Source organism: Plecotus auritus, assembly GCF_963455305.1.
Source record: "Plecotus auritus genome assembly, chromosome: 10".
Taxonomy (NCBI): Eukaryota; Metazoa; Chordata; class Mammalia; order Chiroptera; family Vespertilionidae; genus Plecotus; species Plecotus auritus.
Window position 1 is genome coordinate 58,521,404 of NC_137785.1, and position 14,649 is coordinate 58,536,052.

Consider the following 14,649-nt stretch of genomic DNA (forward strand, 5'->3'; position numbering starts at 1 on the left):
TCCTAGGTCGACGGTAAACCCCCGAGCCACACCGGCCAGGCCTCCCTGGATTTCAGAGACGGAGGACACCAAGAAGAAGGCGGATGTCTCGCTGTGTTTTCGTATTGATTGCATGCTGAAGTGAGACTTTGGATCGCTCAGCTTAAAGGAAGCGCCTTATTAAAAGGACTTGCATTTGTTTATTTCTTTCTGCTTTTGTGGATGTAGCGACTGGGGAGGCGTCCTCGTGCTCTGAATCTTCCCGTTTCATCGCCTCATTCACTCTCTCCCCGGCATTTGCCACCACCTGAAATCCTCTTCCTTGTAGAGTCGCTTCTAGATTCCTGCCTCTTCTCCTGGGGACAGACACTCTGCCTATCTGATCTGCCGCTTTCCTTTCGGCACCCAGCCCCAGGCACGCGATAAGGGCTCGGCAAATATTTCCAGGCTGCCTGAAGGTGGGGGGCGGGGGGAGCGCTCTGCTCTGAAGGCCCCCTGGCCACCAGGCAGAGCAGACTGGTCATTGGCTTGCTTGTAAGGAAGACTTGACTCAAGATGAGAGGAGAGGGACTGAGCTCAACTCCCAATGCAAGGGCCATGGGGCTTTGCAGCCACGGAGCAGGGAGAGGCATGGTGGGAGGGAAAGGACGAAGAGGAGACATCAGGGGTGGGGAGAGTCTTGGTAAACTGACCCACCAAGATTCTCTCCAAGGACAAGCCAAGGTGAGGGCGGAGGGACTGCCCTGGACGCTCCAAGAAGCGCGTGTTCGTGTCTGTGATGTGCAGGGCCTAAGGCATTCCTAGTCCTTCTCCTTCTGGACGACATACAGCCCGACCATCGTCCCCGGCCCCGTGTTCCTGGGTGGTGGCCAGTGACTGTAACTGCTCCTAGGCCTGGCACAGCCTCCCACCCGGTCCTGTGCCCTCTCCCCCTCCTCTGGTGAAGCGGGAGCATTGTAACACCTGGAGGAGGGGGTCCCCGCGGGAGGAGGCGTCGGTCCCTGCACGATCCCTGAGGCAGGGGGTCCCTCCAGGTTCCAGCTCTCCTTGGGTGTCACCTGAAGGAGAACGACATGTCTACCATGCGAAGCGTCTGGGAGGTTGGCTCTCTCTGTTATAACAGAGAGCACGGCGTTAGCCTGTCCCAGGGCCGACGGGAAGACGGGGGACGGGGTTGTTAGCGAATGCCTCCCACATTCCCCTCTCCATAGCTGCCGGGCGAATAGCTGCAGGGTCAGGTGGCCCTGCCGCCTGGATTCCTGGCCGCGTCATCACCGGGTTCCATGCGTTACAAACGGCAAAGCCATTCAAGGTACCGCGGCGCCGTGATTGCAGTGTGCCGAGCGCAGCGCTGCCCGTGTGAGCCAGAGCATTGGCACGCCAGGAATCCGGGGCCTGGGGTGGCTTTCCCGAGGCCTGGCTGTCATGGTCTTATCGATAGGGTTTTAAGCCATGAGCCGAACAACCGACGGTAGAGTAAGCGGCTATAAAATGTCAGCATTGGCCCCCAGGGCAGAGCTGAGCTGGGGGACCAGCCGCCCCTCTTTTTAGGGCAAACATGGAGATGACACCATCCATTCAAGCACGGTTTGAGATGTTGGGGGGGGGGGAGGGGAATGTGGGCATGAGGGCTTCCTCTGATGTTTCTAAAAAATGGAGTTTAAAAATGTATAGACTACCCTGACCGGTGTGGCTCAGTGGATAGAGCGTCGGCCTGGGAACGGAAAGGTCCCAGGTTCGATTCCGGTCAAGGGCACAGGCCTGGGTTGCAGGCTCGATCCCCAGTGCGGGGAGTGCAGGAGGCAGCCGATCCATGATTCTCTCTCATCATGAATGTTTCTATCTCTCTCTCCCTCTTCCTTCCTCTCTGACATCAATAAAAATATATATTTTTAAAAAATGTATAGACTAGCCCCAGCTGGTTTGTTTCCGTGGAGAGAGCATCGGCCCACAGACGGAAGAGCCCCGGGTTCGATTCCTGTCAAGGGCCTGAACCTTAGTTGCAGGCTCGATCCCTGCCCCTGGTCCAGGTGTGTGGGGGAGGGAGGCAACCAATCTACGTGTCTCTCTCTCTCACATCAAGGTTTCTCTCTCCGTGTCTCTCCCCGTCCCTTCCACTCTCTAAACATCGATGGAAAAATATCCTTGGGTGAGGATTAAAGAAAAAGAAAACTGCATAGGCTAATCTGGTGGGTGAGGGCATGGGGCGGGGGTGAGGGCCTTTGTCCAGAGGGGAATACAGGCACGCCACGGGAGCTGGATGGGAACAGCTCGGGAAATCCGTGATCACCTGCAGAGAAATGTGTAGGGTTGGGCGTTTCCAGGAGGTTAATCAGGTGTTAATGAGAATAAATGTCAAAGGTCATTATGTATGAATTGATCCTACTTGTGGGGATTCCAATGCTCTATCCTCTTTTTAAAAATATATTTTTTTTTATGGATGTCAGAGAGGAAGGGAGAGGGAGAGAGAGATAGAAACATCCATGATGAGAGAGAATCATTGATCGGCTGCCTCCTGCTCGCCTCCTACTGGGGATCGAGCCACAACCCAGGCATATGCCCTTGACCAGAATCGAACCCAGGACCCTTCAGTCCGCAGGCCGACGCTCTATCCACTAAACCAAACGCGCCAGGGCAATGCCCTATCTTCTTTAGATGCCATTAATTTTTATTTATTTATTTTTTTATGTTTAAGAGATCACACACACCCACTCCAGGCCAACACCACGTGATGGAGGTTGAATGTTGTCCAACAACCCGGCGTCAGGCCCCGGCAGGTGAGCCTCGAGCCCAAGGGGAGGCACCGTTTCTGTTTTCAATCATCTCTGGCCTTGATGGGTGTCTATGGCGTTCTGTCAGCAAAGAGTTAAACGAGAAACTGTAAAACATGATAGAAACAATATGAGGCCTACCATCTACGAGGCTGCCAAAACTAGCAAATAATCAAACTCCGACCACAAAACCTCTCCAGATCCACCATGGCACCAGCACCAGCTCCAGAACAAAGCGGCGCAATCTGTTTCCCCACCCCTCTCCTCTCCCTCTCCTCTCCCGCCACATGCTGGCAAGGCGCTCGCTCACAGAGTCTCCAGTTGTAAAAGGGCTCAGGGCTTAAGTAAAGTAGAAATTCCCACATCATGGGGAGGGGGGAGACACCACCCCCGGGGAGATGGGTGCCTATCAGAATCTGGGAAACAGGCATTTAAAAGAATATCTGGTGTAATTGTATGGCGGGGCGGGCAGGAGAGGTGTTCTGCTTTCCTAGAATGTAACGCCCAACGAGGTGCCCAAGAGCCCCCTTGGGTGGGGAAAACGCAGACCCGCTCTCTGCCCACCAGGGAGACTGGTGGAGGGCTCCCCGAGGGGTCTCAGGGGTTAAAAAGGTGATATGCGGATGCTCTCAAAAGAGAACACTGATTAAGAGCTGGTCAAGGGTAACCTCCAGCCCCAGCCGGTGTGGGCCAGTGGGTAGAGTGTCGGCTCATGGATGGAAGGGTCCCACCTTTGATTCTGGTCAAGGACACCCATCTCGGTGGTAGGCTCGATCCCCGGCCCAGGTTGAGGTGTGCGGGAGGCAACCCATCCATGTGTCTTTCTCACAATGATGTCTCCCTCTCCTGTCTCTGCCCCTCCCTCCCGCTCTCTAAAAATCAATGGGAAAATATCCGCAGGTGAGGATTAACAAAACAAAAGAAGGACAGTAACCTCTGCTTTTCCACGTGTAATCCTGCGTCCCCCCTTGCGTTCAATCCAGCCGAGACCTATGTGCCAGGAGAGCGGGAGGAGGGATGGGGAGGGAGGGAGGGAGATAGGAAGGGAGGGGGATGGAGAGGGAGGGGGTTGGGAGGAGGGGGATGGGGAGGAAGGGGGTTGGGAGGGAGGGGAAGGGGGATGGAGAGGGAGGGGAATGAGGAGGGAGGGGAATAGGGAGGGAGGGGAATAAGGAGGGAGAGGAATGGGGAGGGAGGAGAGGGGAATGAGGAGGGAGGGGAATGAGGAGGGAGGGGGAGGGAGGGGAATGGGGGAAAAAGGAGGGAGGGGAGGAGGGAGGGGGAGGGAGTGGGATGAGGAGGGAGGGGAAGGGAGGGGAATGAGGAGGGAGGGGGAGGGAGGGGAATGGGGGGAAAAGGAGGGAGGGGAGGAGGGAGGGGAATGAGGAGGGAGGGGAATGGGGAAGTAGGGGGAGGGGGAAGCAGGGGGAGGGAGGAGGAATGGGGAGGGAGGGGGAGGGGGAGGGAGGGGGATGGGGAGGGAGGGGAATGGGGAGGAAGGGGGTGGGGGAGGGAGGGGAATGGGGAGGGAGGGGGAGGGGCGGGCAGGGCTACATTAGGACTGACCAGCCTTCCATGTTCCCGTGCAGGGGAGGCCCCGTGGTCACCACTTCTCTATACAGCAGGTCCTGGGTTCCATCGAAGATCCGTTCCCATGGCGACGTTACACGATTTTCGCCGTAAGCCAGAACCCACCTGCCTAAGCACCTCCGTCGCTCACGTGGAGCACGTACACAGCAGCAATGAAGTGAAACAGTAAAAAAAAATCTCAAAGAAAGAGAACAATGCCTGACCTTTACTTGTGGTAAATAAATAGTAAAAAACACGAAGCACATATGTACAGACGTCGAAATGACGGAACTTTTTTTTTTAATGAATAAATGGGAGATGGCGACGTAACCACGAAACGACGTACGTCGAGTCCGACGTAACCCTAGGACTGCCTGGAGATGCGCAAGGTGTCCTCTGGGAGCCAGTACCTCCCCACAAGGAAGATGACCCTGGACAGGTCGTATCTCCTCCTGACCCTCAGCACCCTCACCCACGTCAGTAGGGCACACCCCTGGGCAATAGGAAGAAGACAGAGGATTAACCTCTGCACACCTCATACACATCGGCTGCATACCCTCATTCGCATTGAACACTTTAAAATATCGATATACACGTTTATCGGTTTCAGAGAGGAAGGGAGAGGGAGAGAGAGAAACCTCAGTGATGAGAGAGAATCATGAATGACTGCCTCCTGACGCCCCACACTGGGGATCGAGCCCACGACCTGGGCACGTGCCCTGACCGGGAATAAAACCATGACATGACCTCCGGGGTCCTAGGTCGCCGCTGAGCCGCGCCTGCCGGGCCACGTTGAACACTGGACCGGGCTCCTCCCGACACCTGGCCCTGAGGGCAGAGCGCTGTGGAGGGTGGGGCTGCCCCGGGGTTCGCCGTCACATTTATTATTGTCTTGCTGGAAACATTTTGTTCTTGGCATTAAAAGATTTACCACTCCCCCCCAACCCTGTGCTGAAAGTCTCCCCCAATTTCCTCTTCCAGAGGCCATCACCCCCTTCCTTTAGTAGCTGTGGTCCTACATGGTCCACTCCGGAGGCAGGGAGGTGTCAGGGGTCCCATTCTGGGGGGCAGGGAGGTGTCGGGGGTCCCATTCTGGGGGGCAGGGAGGTGTCAGGGGTCCTTGCCATTCTGGGGGGCAGGGAGGTGTCAGGGGTCCTTGCCATTCTGGGGGGCAGGGAGGTGTCAGGGGTCCTTGCCATTCTGGGGGGCAGGGAGGTGTCAGGGGTCCTTGCCATTCTGGGGGGCAGGGAGGTGTCAGGGGTCCCATTCTGGGGGGCAGGGAGGTGTCAGGGGTCCCATTCTGGGGGGCAGGGAGGTGTCAGGGGTCCTTGCCATTCTGGGGGGCAGGGAGGTGTCAGGGGTCCTTGCCATTCTGGGGGGCAGGGAGGTGTCGGGGGTCCTTGCCATTCTGGGGGCGAGGGAGGGCTCCTCCACTCACACCTTCCCCCAGGTAGCCGTGTCTGCCTGGTGTGAACATCAAATGGCAAAAAACTTTATTCCAAACAATTGTCAGCGACAAAACCTGCGCTGAACTGCAGGCCGTTTCGATCGGCTCTGGGAAAAGATTTGATGGACAAAGAGTGTAAATGAGTGGATTCCCTCTTACGTACAGCTGAGTAAAGCCAAGTGACTCTAGAGTTGTGTCATGATGAGCATAGAACTGGGTTTCACACAGGCACCTGGACCAGCGCCCAGACCCCAGCCCCCAGCCCGGCACAGAGCAGGCACTGAGTTAGTTTCATTGAATAATTGACTGAATAGCACCAAAATGGGCTGAACCCTTTGCGAGCCATTAAAACGTGAAAAAAAAAAATTAACACTAAAATGCAAATGAAAAATATAAAGACCGTGTTGGTTCAGGAACGTCATGAAAACTAGTAGACATTTTAAATAAACGTTCAGAAGTGTCATTAGATAAAAAATGTCCAGTTGCTAAAATATGGACTTGATGGGCATGTATTGTGGTTTGATGGCGACTGATACTGATTGTTAAGGCAAGGAGCTCATTGGTTCTGCGAGCGCCAACCACAGGCTATTGAAGAGGCTGGGGGAAAATTTTTGCTGAGTCATGCTACGTCATCATCCTGTTGATTTCCTTTCTAGCACTGGTTGTTATGAGAAATTGTTTCGTTTGTTTACTTAATTGCTTATCCCGGGTCTCCCCACTGTGTGAGCGCGGGCGTGTGCACGCGTGCGCGCGCACACACACACACACACACACACACCCCTCATACTGATAAACCCCATAAAGACAGCAACATGGCCCATCCTATTCATCACTTTTCTCCAGCCCTGAATGCAGGCCTGCCACACAAAAACATTATGTGTATATGTATTTGTTAAATGACTGAATTAATACCGCCAATTAATTAAAGCATGTCTTTGCTTACTGCAAAGAATTTAGAAACCAGGTCCTTAAACCAAACACTTTAAGAACACCCGCTCCTCCCCTCCCCCCACCATCCCACCCCATCCTGCAACCCTTTTCCTTTTTAGAAACCAAATCTGTAATCCTGTGTGGGGCCCTAGTTTTGTGGAATTTCCCCTCCCCCTAATAGAGGAGGGTGCCTGGGAATTGTGGCCCCAGCAGACTCAGCCTAAGGCTGGCCCTCTGAACAAGGCCCCCAGCACCTGCTTCCCTGCACACCGGATAGCTCCAGGACGCGAGAGCCTGCACAGTTGATTCACGAGAGCTGACAACACTTGACTCCGAGGTGGCACTTCCTTGAAGGGTTTCTCTCCACCTTAAATGGAGGCACCGGTCACGGGAAGGAAAATAGAAGGAGATATTGCACAACCAGGAGACCACCCTTGCTCACCGCTCAGAGGGGAAAGGAATAATAATTGGTTGGCATTCATCTTAAATTGCCTAAGACTTCAGATTTAAGCTCAATTGGCTGTGAGAATTGTATCCAAATCTGGGATAACTCCGTTCCTTTTATTCGGGTTCAATTTTTCTCCTGGTGTTTATGTTGAGCAGTGCCTCAATTATTTAAGATGATAATATCCGCCAGCCTTCCCCCCCACCCCCCACCCCCCCACCCAAATTCCGGATTTATGTAGAAAGAGGCCAACCACTCTCTTTTTCAAAGCCTTCCACGCATCCAAACGCGCAGTCCCACACTGCGCTCCCGAGACGTTAACGCGAATTAAGCTAATCAAACCCATGCTCGGCCATAAGCGCAGAAAGGCCCGGAGAACAAGCCGACTCTATGGGAAACAGATATTATTCCGTGAAAATAAAGCGCATTCTCCAGACTCCTTCAACTACTGTTCCATCCAATACACTTATTCTGGAATGCGCTTTGATCTTTTTTTTTCATTTTTTTCATTTCATAGACCAAGATGCTGCCATTAGGGGAATGAATTGCTTCCTGTGGGCTGACCTCATCCATATTCCACCCCGGGAGCCAACCCTACGCCAACTGCCAGGGAGCATCATCCAATGACAATTTTTACTTCAACATAGAACAGGACCCCCGGCACGTGAGAACCAAATGTGGCCAAAGCTGGCGCAACAGAAGCAAGCCCAGAGCTTCCCATGTGCGCGACCCCCGGACCTGGCGCCGAGGACCTGGGTCCGGGGGTTAGGAAACCGGAGATGCCAGCAACCTCAGCCGTGGGGGCAGACGCCCTCCTGCATCGGGCAGGTGCGTCCTGGCCCTGGACCACCCCCACGTGCCCTTCAGGAACACGTTTTCCTTCACTTCCGGACAGAGCCGCTCTCTCTCCCCTGTGTGTTTCACGGGTGGTTTGTTTTTCAATATATATATATTTAATCCTTGCCCGAGAGCACTTTTCCCATTGATTTCTAGAGAGAGTGGGAGGGAGGGAGAAGGGGGGGAGAGAGAGAAACATCGATGTGAGAGAGAAACATCCTTTGGTTGCCTCCCGCATGCCCCCCACCTGGAGCTGGGGAACCCCCAACCGAGGTACATGCCCTTGACTGGGAATCAGACCTGCAACCCTTCGGTCAGCAGGCCGATGCTCTAACCACTGAGCTAACCAGCCAGGGCTCAGGGTTTTCTTTGTATGGGAGCTTTCCAGCTTTTTCTCCTACCTCTTCTTTTCACCCTTCCCCTCCCTCCACACCTCCCCCTTCCCCTCCCCCCCACCTCTGTCCATGTCTTTTTAGCTTCTCTCAAGTCTAGTTTTTGAACATGCACCCTCCACCCAAATGAATGCTAGGATTGTCAGCGGGGCCCGCTTGGCCAGAGGGTAGAGGCGTGGTGGTGTGATGGACGGCGGCTCCTGAAAGCACCAGGTTTGCTCTGGACCAGCGTCCTACAGCGTCCCGCCTGCTGCTGGCGGTGTCACCGAAAGGATGTGGGTAAAACGGCGGAGTGACGGTTGCCAGCACTCACCAAACGCTTTCTCCCTTATTTTCTGTAACAAGCTGCGAAAACACCAGACCTCAGAGCCTCCCAGCCTGGGAAGTTTCAAGGCAACTCTATCCGTGAAGAATCTCTCCTCGGCAAGGGGAAATAGCTACATGCTAGCAGTCGAGTGACCGCTGACCCAGGAGGTCAGGGTTCAAGTCCCAGTCAGGGCACAGGCCCGGGGGGCGGCCTCCATCCCCAGTGGGGGGCGTGCAGGAGGCAGCCGATCCATGATTCTCTCTCATCACGGATGTTTCTCTCTCTCTCCCTCTCCCTTCCTCTCTGAAATCAATGAAGTCTATTTTAAAATAGAGCGACATGCCTGACAGAGCATACACGCAGGTACCTGCAAAAGGGGTAACGGGGGGGGGGGGCGGGGAGTCGACAACATGCATGAGGGGTGGGTGCCGGAGAACCAGAGCTGTGCTCGGGGCATGAGTCAGTCTCAGAAGAGGGTCACTGGGGACACGGACTGCAGCCACATTGACCGGGGCTGTCAGGACACACAGCGGCTGCAGCCTCATCTGTGGGTGCCACGCCTCCCCTGGGTCGGCTCCGAGTTGCTTGTTCTCTGGACATAAGCCAGAATCCTCCAGCCTGAGCAAGCAGTGGAGAGAACCACACCTACATGCCAGTTACGGACCCCTTTGCTTACCCAGGACCCTCCAGAGGGGCCTGATGATGTTACAAATTCCCTGCTCTCCTCCCCCCTCCCCCCCTCTCCCGCCTCCGAAACACCCTCTGAACACCATTGCCTGCGCGGGGACGTGGCCTTGGCCTCCACGCCCGTCCTCTCCCGTCTTTAATTGCGCTCACAAAGGCCCACCCCGACGGCTCGAAGCATCTCATCGCAGTCACAAAGGCCGAGGAACTGCAGGTTACGGCCACAATTCAGCCCCCTCGCCCCCCCGCATTGTGACGGCCATGGCAGCGGGCTGGCAGCCGTCGGGGGTCTTACATATCTCCTATGTGCAGCAAAGTGGGGGAACAATGTGACAAATTATGAACAAGCTCGGAGCCCAGCCTGCAGAATTCTTTCCTTTGTGAGCCTCTGTCACGTGTCAGCTGGGCCGCGGGGCCGAGGGGGGGGCGGCGCGGGGGCGGGGGACATCCCAGCGGGCGGCTCGGGGCTGCCACAGCACACACTTGGGAACGCGGCCCCGCCTCGGCCTGCACGGTCGCCCTCCCGCTCTGTTTGGAAAAGGCTCTCTCTTTGGCAGTAGGATATAACTGCAAGAAAGTGACACGTTGTTCTTTAAATTCGCTGGAGACACACGCTCTCCTCCCCAAGTGTCAGAATAAGCACCGTGCACTTGGCAATGACTGCAGTTCCTTTCCTGGTGAGACTTTGAACTTTTTAACAAAAAATGTCTTTATTGATTTTAGAAAGAGAGGAAGGAGGGTGGAGAGAGAGAGAGAGAGAGAGAGAGAAAGAGAGAGGGAGAGAGAGAGAGAGACTTCAATGGGTTGCTTCCTGTAAGAACTCCAACCAGGAACCAACGTCCAACCTGGGCAAGTGCCTAATTGGGGATCACACCAGTGGATTTTGTTTCCTGGATAAGCAGAGGAATCACTGGCCTCCCAGAGGCACCGAGGGCCCCCCAAACCGCCCGCTGGCGCCCCCACACCGCCCGCTGGTGCCCCCGAGCTTTTGTGCTTGCTGCAGGGCATGGCCGGTTCCCTGGCCAGGGTACCCAGCCAGTCCCAGCCTGGAGGGAGTAAAGATCTCACACCTCGTTCCTTCTTGGGGTTCAGAAGCCATTGTCCGGGGTGGTTTTAGGAAAGGCTGGGGGTCACATGCAGGCCAGAAGAGGGTTTTCGCAGTACGATGTGGAACCGCTTTGGCGGCGGGCGGCGGGCGCGGAGGTGTGAAACGGGCCCCGGACGCAGGCGGCCTGTTTGTGTAAGCGGCCTGTCTGGAGTGCCCGCGCCGGATCATCACGTATCAAAGCCCCAGCTTACCTCATCCGCCTGGTACAGCCCAGGCATGCACGCAGGGGAACAATGGCATCACTATGGCTCCCCCGGAGCCCGCGACATCTCTGTACCCTTTATAATTGCTGGCAGGAAGATTAATGTTTTGTTAAATATCAGAGCAAGGCCATGCGGGGGCTTGCGGGCCTGTCCAAACAGCTGGTCTTTAGGCGCTTTCTCCTCACTTGCTCTTTTTTTGAGGAAATGAACTTGTAGCGTTTCCTCTAATTATGGTGATTTTGGCTTTTAGAGCGGGCCTGCATCTTCACCTTGTTGCACGCACGTGTGCACACGCACGTGTACACACATACGCACATCATCACCTCGCTGAGCGCACACACACACACACACACATCACCTTGCTGCAGACACACACACACACACACACACACACATCATCATCATCATCATCATCACCTTGCTGCAGACACACACACACACACACACACACACACATCACCTTGCTGCAGACACACACACACACACACACACACACATCACCTTGCTGCAGACACACACACACACACACACACACATCACCTTGCTGCAGACACACACACACACACACACACACATCATCATCATCATCATCATCACCTTGCTGCAGACACACACACACACACACACACACACATCACCTTGCTGCAGACACACACACACACACACACACACATCACCTTGCTGCAGACACACACACACACACACACACATCACCTTGCTGCAGACACACACACACACACACACACACACATCATCATCATCATCATCACCTTGCTTCAGACACACACACAAACACACACACGCGCGCATAAGTGACAGTTGGGGACAGGTTGATTTAGCTCGGGCATATGGGCAATGTTGTTAGGAGGTGACCTCGCCCCTTTAACCAACGTGAATGATTCATTGCCCGTCACCGTGGCCTGAAGCAGGCGGCTCATGCTTAAGAGAGTGACTTTATTGGGGTCCTCAGGGGGCTCCCTACCAAAGACAGCGGCCACCGTTTGCTGCACGTCTGTCATGCTTAGCCCGTGCAGATGTTTCCAACAGCAAACAGTTCGTGACCCAGAAAGAGCAAACTATGTTGGCTTTCCTCGGCTTTCAGCACCTGTTCAAACCCCAGGGTCCCGGGAGCTCCGTGCGCAGATCGGAAGGCCCGGCTGGCATCGGGTGAGAGCCAACCTTGCCGCTCTGGCAAAGCCACGCCCTCTGGTGCGGTGACCACGACCTCAAGTGTCAAGGGGAGATGAAGAGGGCAGATCCCACAGAAGGAGCCACACCTTCGGGCGGAGGCTCACCTGTGTCTGTCAGTCTGTCTGCATCACCTCAGAAATGCTGCAAGGAAGCCCACGTCCAGCCCTCCATCCTTTTATTCTGCACTTTTTCAGGGCAGCGCCGTGGTTTTTATCTGTTTAATATTTTTTCAATTGATTTCAAAAAGGAAGGGAGAGAGAGAAACATCAACGATGAGAGAGAACCATGGATGGATTGCCTCCTGCACGCCCCCCACTGGGGATCGAGCCTACAACCCGGGCATGTGCCCTGACCGGGAATCAAACCCTGACCTCCCGGTTCACAGGTCAGCACTCAACCACGGAGCCACGCCGGCCGGTTAGCGTCAGGGATGGAGCACTGGCAGTGTTTGCGGGCCGGCGGTAGATTTTAGAAGCTCTTCTGCACTGAATGGGGTGAGGACGCCACTCAGGGGACGGTGGGGACCAGGGACAGCACTTGGAGGGCTTGGGATCACCCGCAAAGTCTACCAAATGCGGCTAAGGATGCAGGGGGAGCCTCTGGCAGGTGAAAGGAAGAGGTTGTGTGGGTGTTGCCAAGGCTGCCGGGACCGCCGCTCCAAGGGCCTCTGAGCTCCACGCCACACGCTTCGCCGGGGCAAAGGGCGCTGAGGTGGCCAACCCCCATTTTAAGGATATTTTCTTATTTGCTGGCTTTTTTTTTTCATTGCAGCTCAAGGAGGCATCAAAGAGACAGCCTGGCCGAAACCGGTTTGGCTCAGTGGATAGAGCGTCGGCCTGCGGACTGAAAGGTCCCGGGTTCGATTCCGGTCAAGGGCATGTACCTTGGTTGCGGGCACATCCCCAGTAGGAGGTGTGCAGGAGGCAGCTGATCGATGTTTCTCTCTCATCGATGTTTCTAGCTCTCTATCCCTCTCCCTTCCTCTCTGTGAAATATCAATAAAATATATTAAAAAAAAAAAAAAAAAAAAAAAAGAGAGACAGCCTGGCATGAAGGCAGGTGCAGGAGATCAGTCACATGCAAAAGGAAGGTATCCTGACTTCGGGGACTTGCCTCAGCTTCACTGACCTCGGTGACAGTCGGAGCCGTAGAGCCCCAAGCCGACGTGCCTCCCAGCCTCGGCGTGAATGAAAGCGGTGATGCGCCAGCTAATCAAGACGTCTGTGCTTCGCGTACAGCGCAGACCCTCAATAAGCATGCAGTGAATCCAGAAGTGGCCGCCTGGGCTGGGCGGATAGGTGGCTGGCTAGCTGGGAGGGTGGGTGGACGGACGGATGGATGGATGGGTGGATGGATGGATGGATGGATGGATGATTACAGAGATTCAACCTAAGGTAGATTAGACAAGCCATCACTCTGCTATACCAAGATTTGACAGACCATGACCTATAGCCCAAGTCCTCCTGGCCACGTTTTCTCGTAAATAAGGTCTTATTGGGACGCAGCTAGGATCGTTCATGTATGCGCTGCTTTCATGATAGAAGGCGGACTTGAGAAATGGCCACAGAGGCAAGAGGGCCTGCACGTCTAAACCGCGGGCCATCTGGCCCTTTGTAGAAGTTCGCCAACCCCCGAGCTACACAACTGCTAGATTTTCTTCGCTTTTATGTAGCTTCTCCTCTGTTTTTAAAACTTATGTAAGCTCTAGCTGTGTCAGGTCCAACGGTCCTCTGAGCCTCAGACCTACTCACAGATGGCAAAGAGGACACTTTATTTGAGTTGGAGTGAAAATAAAGCGAGTCTATCTCTTCAAAGAGAGCGCGGGGGTTGGGGGAGGGGGATGAGAAGGCTGGCCCCGGGTCCAGGAGGCTCAAGCTCCCAGCAGCCATCGTATTCTGGATTCATAAGGTCAAACTTTACAGCCTTGTTACCGCCACATGTGATAATCCCTGTCAAAGATATGCTATTTCATCTCCGCATTAAATGAAAAAAAAAAAAAAAAAAAAGGCTTCCGTGTTTTGCTTAAAATGTCGGCTACAAAAGAACAGTATGCCACACAAGAATTAAAAAGTGAAAAGAGCCTGGCCTGTGTGGCTCAGTGGTTGAGCATCGACCTACGAACCAGGAGGTCACGGTTCAATTCCCGGTCAGGGCACATGCCCGGGTTATGGGCTTGATCCCTGGTGGAGGGAGTGCAGTAGGCAGCTGATCCAGGATTCTCTCTCATCATTGATGTTTCTCTCTCTCTCTCTCTCTCTTTCTCTCTCTCTGTCTCTCTCTCTCGGAAATCAATAAAAATATATTTAAAAAAAAAAAAAAGTAAAAAGGAAAACGATGTTTCTAAACAGACACCAGAATTGTCTGCTGACATGGAAGTTAGCAAACCATAAGGGTACTCAGATGGCCAGGAAAGAGTGCCAGGAGCGGAAGTACGAACAGGGATTCGAAATCCCTTTCCACATAGAAGCGTGTGGGTCTAGCAGCCGTGGGCAAACTACGGCCCGCGGGCCGAATCCAGCCCGTTCGGCTGTTCTATCCGGCCCACGGAGCCAAAAGAGCGGAGGGTTCTCTTGCTCTCCCCTCCGCTCTTTTACTTTGAATTTATATTAGTTCACACAAACACTCCATCCATGCTTTTGTTCCGGCCCTCCGATCCAGTTTAAGAACCCATGGTGGCCCTTGAGTCAAAAAGTTTGCCCACCCCTGGACTAAGGGGAGGCCAAAGAGGTGGCCAGGGTGCAAGCTGAAGGAGACATGGCCGTCGGGGTCATGGCAGGGAGGGGCCC